The following is an 8,177-nucleotide window of genomic DNA, read 5'->3' on the forward strand; positions in this document are numbered from 1 at the left end:
CTTTGATTCTCAAAATTAGGATTGCAAGCCTTCCTTATGCGCCCCCACCCCCCACTCTACTGCTTTAACACTCCCTTTCCTCTTCTATCATTTCTGCCAGTGTCCTACTCCATAAAGTTTTCAATATTATCCTCTTGGAGTTTTCTTTTGTGTATTAATTTTCCCAAATAATTTAAAAGGTTGAGAAAGGAAGGGGCTGGAAACTGCAATCCAGGTGAAAATGATAGTAGCTCAAAACATGACAAACCAAATATGGCAAAATATTTAAAATTAGTGAGTTGCCATTTCTATATACTATGTAAATTTGCTTCAAAATAAAGTTAACAGTAGCCATTTCTTTAATATATATATATATACATATATATTTATGTATGTATTTACTTATATATGCATAAAATTCTTCCAGAAGTATACATAGACACTGATAACACAGGTGATTCTGTATGTCTTAGAGTGGCAGCATGGCAAAGGAAGAGGGATCCAACTAGAGTGTCTATATAACTTATCCAAAATAACATACTTCTGAGAGGAAGAAGGGACTATTCATCATCATGCCAGGACAGTGGTTGTAAACTGAGTCTTCACCAGGCAAATACAGCTATATGGCCATCAGGGATGGAAGGCAGACTTGCCATTACATGTCATTTTGTACATTATGATTTTTCAACATGTGAATATATTAACCATTCAAATTCATAAATTAAAAATAGGCATAGGGGAAAGGTGTTTAGAAATCAAGGTCTTGGTGCTATTAAAATTGATTTTAGGTCCTTTCAGATAAAAAAAGTATAGATATTGGGGCACCTGAGTGGCTCAGTTGACTCTTGATTTCAGCTCATGATTCATGAGATAGAGCCCTGTATCAGGCCCTGCACTGACAGTGTGAAGCCTGCTTGGGATTTTCTCTCTCCCTCTCTCTCTCTGCCTCTTCCTCACTTGTGCTCTCTCTCTCTCTCTAAATAAATAAACTTAAAAAATATGTAGTCCTATATAACTATGATAGTCCCCAATTTACAATGGTTCAAGTTATGATTTTTCAGCTTTACAATGGTGCAAATGCAATACTCATTTCGTAGAAATTATGCTTCAAATTTTTTTTAAGTATAAACTCCATGTTTGTTTGTTTGTTTGTTTTTGTTTTTTCCAGAGAACAATTTCTCTTCAGTACTTAAGGACTTACTTCCTTACATGGACTTCAGTGGAGGTTGTGGGGAAGCACCAGCTGGTCTAAATGTAGGGTTTGGGGATATTTGGGAGGCTCAGTTGGTTAAGCATCTAACCCTTGATTTTGGCTCAGGTCATGATCTCATGGTTTGTGGGATGGAACTCCATGTCCAGCTCTGGGCTGAGCATGGAGCCTGCTTAAGATTCTTTCTCTTTCTCTGCTCCTCTCCCATGCACACACACATTCTCTCTCTCCCTCTCTAAAAGAAAAATAGAAAAGAAAATTTTAATCTGGGTAGGGGTGTTTGGTCTTTTTGTGCTTCACCAGAGCAATTCCTGACCATTTTTCTATGAATGGCACAACTCCCACAGTAATGTAGCTTCACATACAGCTTGGGAAGCACATAGGCAACTAAGATATTCACTTTGGAAATGTCCCTGGCAGTGGTGGCCTCTACTATGTTCTGAATAAAAGGAACTTTTTTTGTTTTAATGTTTTTTTTTTCTTTTTCTTTTTGAGAGAGTGTGTATGTGAACAGGGGAGGGGAAGAGAGGAAGATACAGGATTTGAAGTGGGCTATGCGCTGACAGCCTGATCTGGGGCTGGAACTCATGAACCATGAGATCATGACCTGAGCCAACAGAGCCACCCACATAAAAGGAACTTCTTAATGGCCCTGTCCTTGGGCATGCAGTGGGCATAGCTGGTGCCACAAATAGGCTACATGTGACCCTTTTTGCAACATGGCCATTATTTCTTCTTTCCTTGGTCATCTTGGAAGCAAGGACCCAAGAGAGCAATACTGCAAATTTAATTTTTTTTTTTATGTTTTCTCAGGCTAGTGATCTGAGGCATGATACTCTTTCTTGATGCTGGACAATAGCAGGGTGCCACAGCTACCAGTCAGCCGTGCAGTCTGTGCCCATGCAACCATTATATTTTTCACTTTCAGTACAGTATTCAATAAATTGCATGAGATATTCAACACTTTATTATAAGATAGGCTTTGTGTTTGATTTTGCCCAACTGTAGGCTAATGTAAGATTTCTGAACATATTTAAGGTAGGCTAGGCTAAGCTATGATGTTTGGTAGGTTAGGTGTATTAAACATTTTTGACTTTTAATATTTTCAACTCAGGCTTATCAGAACATAACTCCATCATAAGTTGTGGAGGATCTGTGTATAGATATATAGATCCATAAAAACTGTGTGTGCATGTATTTTTCACATGTAATTACAATGATACTTGCAATCCCAATCTAGTCACACAGGGTTTGATTTGCCTTCCTCCATTCCCTATCTGTATCACCTTCCTCCACATTGAGAACCCTCTTTCCCAGAGTCTCCCTGTTTTGTCTTCTCCTCTCCTCCTCTCTTTTCCCCTCCCATTGTTCATTCTTCTGTTCTTCCTTCCTTCCCATTAGTTGACAGAGGAACACAATGTAGGCATCATAGGTTTAATATCAAACTTTCAAAAATGTCACAGAAAATTCAAGCAGTGTTCTGGAAAGAGAAAGGGCTTTTGATCTAGGGGAATGAGGAATATTTGTAGGTACACAGGGCCTGAATTGACAGTGGCTTAGGGAAGCTGTAGGGACCCTGTCAAGTGGGTGTCCCCTCATGAGTGTGGCAACTTATCTGTTTGAGCCTTGGGTGACAGAAGAAGCCCAGGGCCATGGCCAACCCCAGACAACCTTCCGTGGGGCTGCCAAACAATTTCCTATAAAAGACATATGTGAATTTTTTTCCAAGATGGGTCCAACATTTCTTTTCCTATGGAATAGTGAACATGAGGTCAAAGTCCATGTGATACTTTTTATGTTAGTAACCAGTCTCTGCCACAGGAGAAAAATACATGTTTTCAAGTAAAATTGAATAAAGGAGGTAATAAGTTATATTGTTATATTGTTTTCTTTAAGGGGGCAAAGGATATTTTATGCATAAATATTTTTCTTTCATTCTGCTTATGTCCTCACTTTAAATTCTCAGAAGATACTCCAGAAATCTCTGAATCTGTGTCCTGTTCCATCTGCACATTATTAGTAATGAGTTTTTAAATTTAATTTACAATTAGTTAACACAGTGTAATATTAGTTTCAGGTGTACAATATAGTGATTCAACACTTCCATACATCATCCAATGCTCATTTCAAGTGTACTCCTTAATCCCCGTCATCTATTTCACCAATCCCTCCATCCACCCACCTCCCCTCTGGTAACCATCCGTTTGTTGTCTACAGTTAAGAGTCTATTTCTTGCTTCGTCTCTCTTTCTTATTTTTTCCCTTTGCTTTCTTGTTTTGTTTCTTAAATTCCACTATGAATGAAATCATGTGGTATTTGTCTTTCTCTGACTTGTTTCACCTAGCATTATACTCTCTAGGTCCATCTATATCATTGCAAATGGAAATATTTCATTATTTTTTTTTCTTAATGTTTATTTTTGACAGAGGGAGAACATGAGCAGTGGAGGAACAGAAAGAGCGAGAGAGGGATAGAGGGTGCTGACAATGGAGAGCCTGATGCAGGCTCAAGCTCAGGAACTGTGAGATGGTGACCTGAGCCAAAGTCAGATGCTTAACTCATTGAGCCACCCAGGTGCGCTGACTTCATTCTTTTTCACTATTGAGGAATATTCCATTCTATACATATACCACTTCTTCTTTATTCATTCAACAGTTGGTAGACAGTTGGGCTTTTCCCATAATTTGGCTATTGTAGAAAATGTTGCTATAAACATTGGGGTGCATATATCCCTTCAAATTAGTATTTTTGTAATCTTTGCATAAATACCTAGTGGTATAATTACTGAATTGTAGGGTAGTTCTATTTTTAACTTTCTGGGGAAACTCCATACTGTTTTCCAGAGCAGATGTCCAATTTGCATTCCCAGGAGCAAACAGTGCAAGAGGGTTTCCCTTTCTTCACATCCTTACCAACACCTGTTGTTCCCTGTGTTTGTGATTTTAGCCATTCTGACCAGTGTGAGGTGATCTCTCATTGCAGTTTTGATTTGCATTTCCCTCATGATGAGTGATGTTGAGCACCTTTTTATCTATTGGTCATTTATATATACATAAATTATAATATTATAATTCCTAAGTATAAAAGGATTAAGCACTAAATGGAAGTCAAATGCATTAAAAAAAACTATTGAAATTTAAATGGAAAATATTACATTAACAATATCATAAATTATTTTCCAAAGAATATTGTAGGAAGTAAGGTACATTAAATATTATATAATGACTAAGTCTAGAATATTTTTACTTGCATTCTTGTCCATATAGTTTAAAACTCTAGAGCACTGACTGAATGAGAAGATCATTTTAAAATAAATAATAGAGGAGCATGTGAATAGCTTAGTCAGTTAGGCCTCCAACTCTTGATTTTGGCTCAGGTAATGATCTCAGGGTTTGTAGGTTTGAGCCCCACATTGGGCTCTGTGCTAATAGTGCAGAGCCTTCTTGGGATTCTCTCTCTTTCCCTCACTCTCTGATCCTCCCCCCAGTTGTGTATGATTGCTCTCTCTCTCTCTCTCTCTCAAAATAAACAAAGGTAAATTCTTTAAAATAAACAATAGATTGTGGCATATGCCTTCTTTTTATTCAGAAAAAAAATTTAAGATTATTTATTTTGAGAGAAATAGAGCAAGAGAGAATGAGCAGGGGAGGGGCAGAATAGAAGGAAACAGAGAGAGAGAGAGAGAGAGAGAGAGAGAGAGAGAGAATCTCAAGCAGGCTCCATGCCATCAGTGCAAGCCCAATATGTGGCTCTGTCTCACAAACTGTGAAATCACAAGCTGAGCTGAAACCCAGACTCAGATGCTTAACTGACTGAGCCACCCAGGGGCCTCACAGTTGTTTTTGTTTTTTGTTTTTTTGTTTTTTGTTTTTTGTTTTTTTTTTTATGTAATGTCTATACTCAAGGGGGGCTTGAATTTACAACCAGGAGATCAAAGATTCATATGCTCTACTGAACTTAGCCAGCCAGGGCCCCCGGGGTATATGCAATTTTAAGGATAAAAGGAAGATGGCCTTTGTGCTTTTATGTGCAAATAATGTTCTTATGGAGATAGTCCTCAGAGTTTCCATTAGCCTTGAGTGACAAGATTCTTTAAGTATTGTGTGAAAAAGAGACAATCCTTTTACTGATAGGAGGTTTCCAATTCTATCTGGGTTGGATCTTCTAGATATCTCCAGGAGTAACAGCAATTCATTATAAGGTGGCCAAAGGGAGTCACTAATTTTGAACTGGATCCTGTGGAACATCAAATAGTTTATTTATATGAATCTGTAACGTTTTATGTAGTGCTATCAGCTATGCAGTTGATTCTTTTTTTTTTTTTAATTTTTTAGAAAGAGTGTGAGAGGCACAGAGAGAGAGGGAGAGAGAGAAGCTTAAGCAGGCTCCTTGCTCAGTGTGGAGCCATATGTGGGACTTGATCTCAGGACCCTGAAATCATGACCTGAGTCAAAATCAAAAGTCAGATGCCTGAACAACTGAGCCACCCAGGCGCCTCCAGTTGATTCTTTTGTTTGTTTGTTTGTTTGTTTGTTTTTTAGTAATCTCTACACCCAATGTGAGGCTTGCATGACACCAAGATCAAGAGTCACACGCTCTTCTGAGTGAGCCAACCTGTTGCCCCTATGCAGTTGATTCTTGAATTTTTTTTTTTTCTTTTTGCTATATCAGGTAGAGGGAAATGGTCTCATAGATACTCAAATGGTCTCATAGATACTCATGAGATACTCTCATATACTTTTTTTTTTTTTTTGAGGCATTTTTTTAAGTAGGCTCTATGCCCAACCTGGGGCTTGAACTCATCACCCTGAGGTTAAGAGTCACATGCTCTACTAACTGAGACAGCAGGGCACCCTCTTTTAACCATTTTTGTTTTCAGCTTATCAAACTCTCAATTCAGAAAATGTCACTATGTGATGCTTAAATTCATTGTGTATTACATGAAGAGATTCAGTATCTGTTGTTTATCCAACCCTTTATTCTCTTTCCAAGTCTCCCTTTAACCTTTCGTTCTTTGACTAAATGGTAGAGTATCATTTCAAGATCAGGTATCAATTTTTGGAACACTTCCTTATGTTACCAGATCATCTTCATTCAGTGGAATTATTTCAGGAGTTTCTGCCATTAACTGAGTTCAGTGGCCAAACATTTCATCTGCATAACTAATGTTTATTGAGCATTTGAATTGGTGACTATCTCCATTCCAACAAGTGATAATGTATTCTAACATTCTGTCATATCATTACATGTTCCTTCATATTCTTTTTTTTATTTTAAGTAATCTCTATACCCAATGTGGGACTCAAACTCACAACCCTGAGATCAAGAGTGGCATGATGTTCTACCAGCCAAGCCAGCCAGGTGCCTCTCTTCACATTCTTTAATAAGTTCTACTTACCCATCTTTAAAAAAAAAAAAAAGTTTATTTTAAGAGAGAGGGAGAGAAAGCACAAGTGGGGGAGAGGCAGAGAGAGGGAGAGAGAGAATCTCAAGCAGACTCCACATTGTCAGCACAGAGCCCAACATGGGGCTTGATTTCATGAACAATGAGATCATGACCTGAGCAGAGATCATGACCTGAGCAGAGATCAAGAGTCGGATACTCAACTGACTAAACCACCCAGGTGCCCCATATTCTTCTTAAGCATCTTAACATCTTCCACATCTGTTATACTATCTGGATCTAGATCTTGCCAATTCACTGGCATATGCTTGTGATCTTCTTAGCCTTATGATGAAAATAATAATAATAAAAAAAAGGTGTGGGAACTTCAGTCACATTATCTGTGCATCAGTTTTCTTACTCTTTTCAGAGAATGTTATAGAAAATAAAGAAGCTCACATATTAAAAAAAAAAAAACAAAAACGTTTTGAGTACTTGAAGGGAAGCCCACAAGTTAACTAGTTCTTTTGTCTTTCTCTCCTAACCAGTGGGGTCTGGAGCTGGCATTGGTGTGGGAGCTAGAGAAGAGTGGTACTCAAGGCTAGCTGAATATGGAGTATTAAGTTTTCTGAACACGATTCCAATGTGTGGGGAGTTTTTCCCCATACCATCAAGCAATTCTTAGAGACCATCTGGGTGACCTATAATTGAACTCCATTCTGACACCATCTATCCACAGATAAAATCAGATTCCACAGGTTAAGGATTCAGACCCACAAAACTACCCCCTCATTCATATGCCAATTTCCAAATTCAGGTTGTTACCTGTGCTTCTTACCAACTGGCTGTAATTCAGATTCATATGGCTTCCTCCTTAGGTGGGATTAATTTGCTAGAGTGACTCCTAGGACTCAAGTAACCAGTTTATTCACAGATTACAAGTTTATTACAAAAGATATAATGAATAGCTAGATGGAAAGACACACATGGCAAAGTCCCAAACAAAGGAACTTGTTTCTCCATGGAGTTTGGGTCCAGAACGTTGCACATGGAACCATTGTTTCAGCAACCTGGAAGCTCTCCTAACCCTAACTTTGTGGGGTTTTATGGAGGTTTTATTACATACGAATGGTTGATTGGATCAGTTTACAATGGCTAATAATTTAATCTTCAGCCCATCTCCCCCTCCCACAATATCAGGGACATAGGACTGAAAATTCCAACCCTCTAATCACCTGCTTCTGGCAAGCAAACCAGACCCCTTCTTTCCAGACCTTCTAATGTTACCTCATTAACATAACCAAAGGTAATTTTAGCACTCTCATCACAGGAAATTCCAAGAATTTTAGGAGCTCTGTGCCAGAAAGGGGGTGAAGATATATATTATAAATCACAGTACAAAGGTAGCAATTTCCCCAGAGGTAAGGGTCTCACCTTTAGGGTTGCGGCTCAATATTCTGTGAGCCATGAGCCAGCCCTGGTAGCAAGTTTCAACCATTGTGGTACTCTCCACAGCCTATCTCTTACCACCACAGAGCCACTGCTACTTATATATTTTTTTAGTTTTGCCTGGTGACAATCCTCTCATAAGCTTACTATACCGTA

At 38.4% G+C, this 8,177-nt stretch overlaps 2 pseudogenes; both read right to left on the reverse strand.

Annotated features, from left to right (window-relative positions):
• Positions 1–1,184: 1,184 nt before the first annotated feature.
• On the reverse strand, positions 1,185–1,938 carry LOC132668339 (small ribosomal subunit protein eS26-like; annotated as a pseudogene).
• A 1,200-nt stretch (positions 1,939–3,138) lies between these two features.
• On the reverse strand, positions 3,139–6,427 carry LOC132669615 (centromere protein K-like; annotated as a pseudogene).
• Between the last annotated feature and the right edge of the window lie 1,750 nt (positions 6,428–8,177).

The sequence above is a fragment of the Panthera onca genome, chromosome B3 (genome assembly GCF_046562875.1).
Source record: "Panthera onca isolate mPanOnc1 chromosome B3, mPanOnc1 haplotype 2, whole genome shotgun sequence".
In the NCBI taxonomy this organism is placed as follows: Eukaryota; Metazoa; Chordata; class Mammalia; order Carnivora; family Felidae; genus Panthera; species Panthera onca.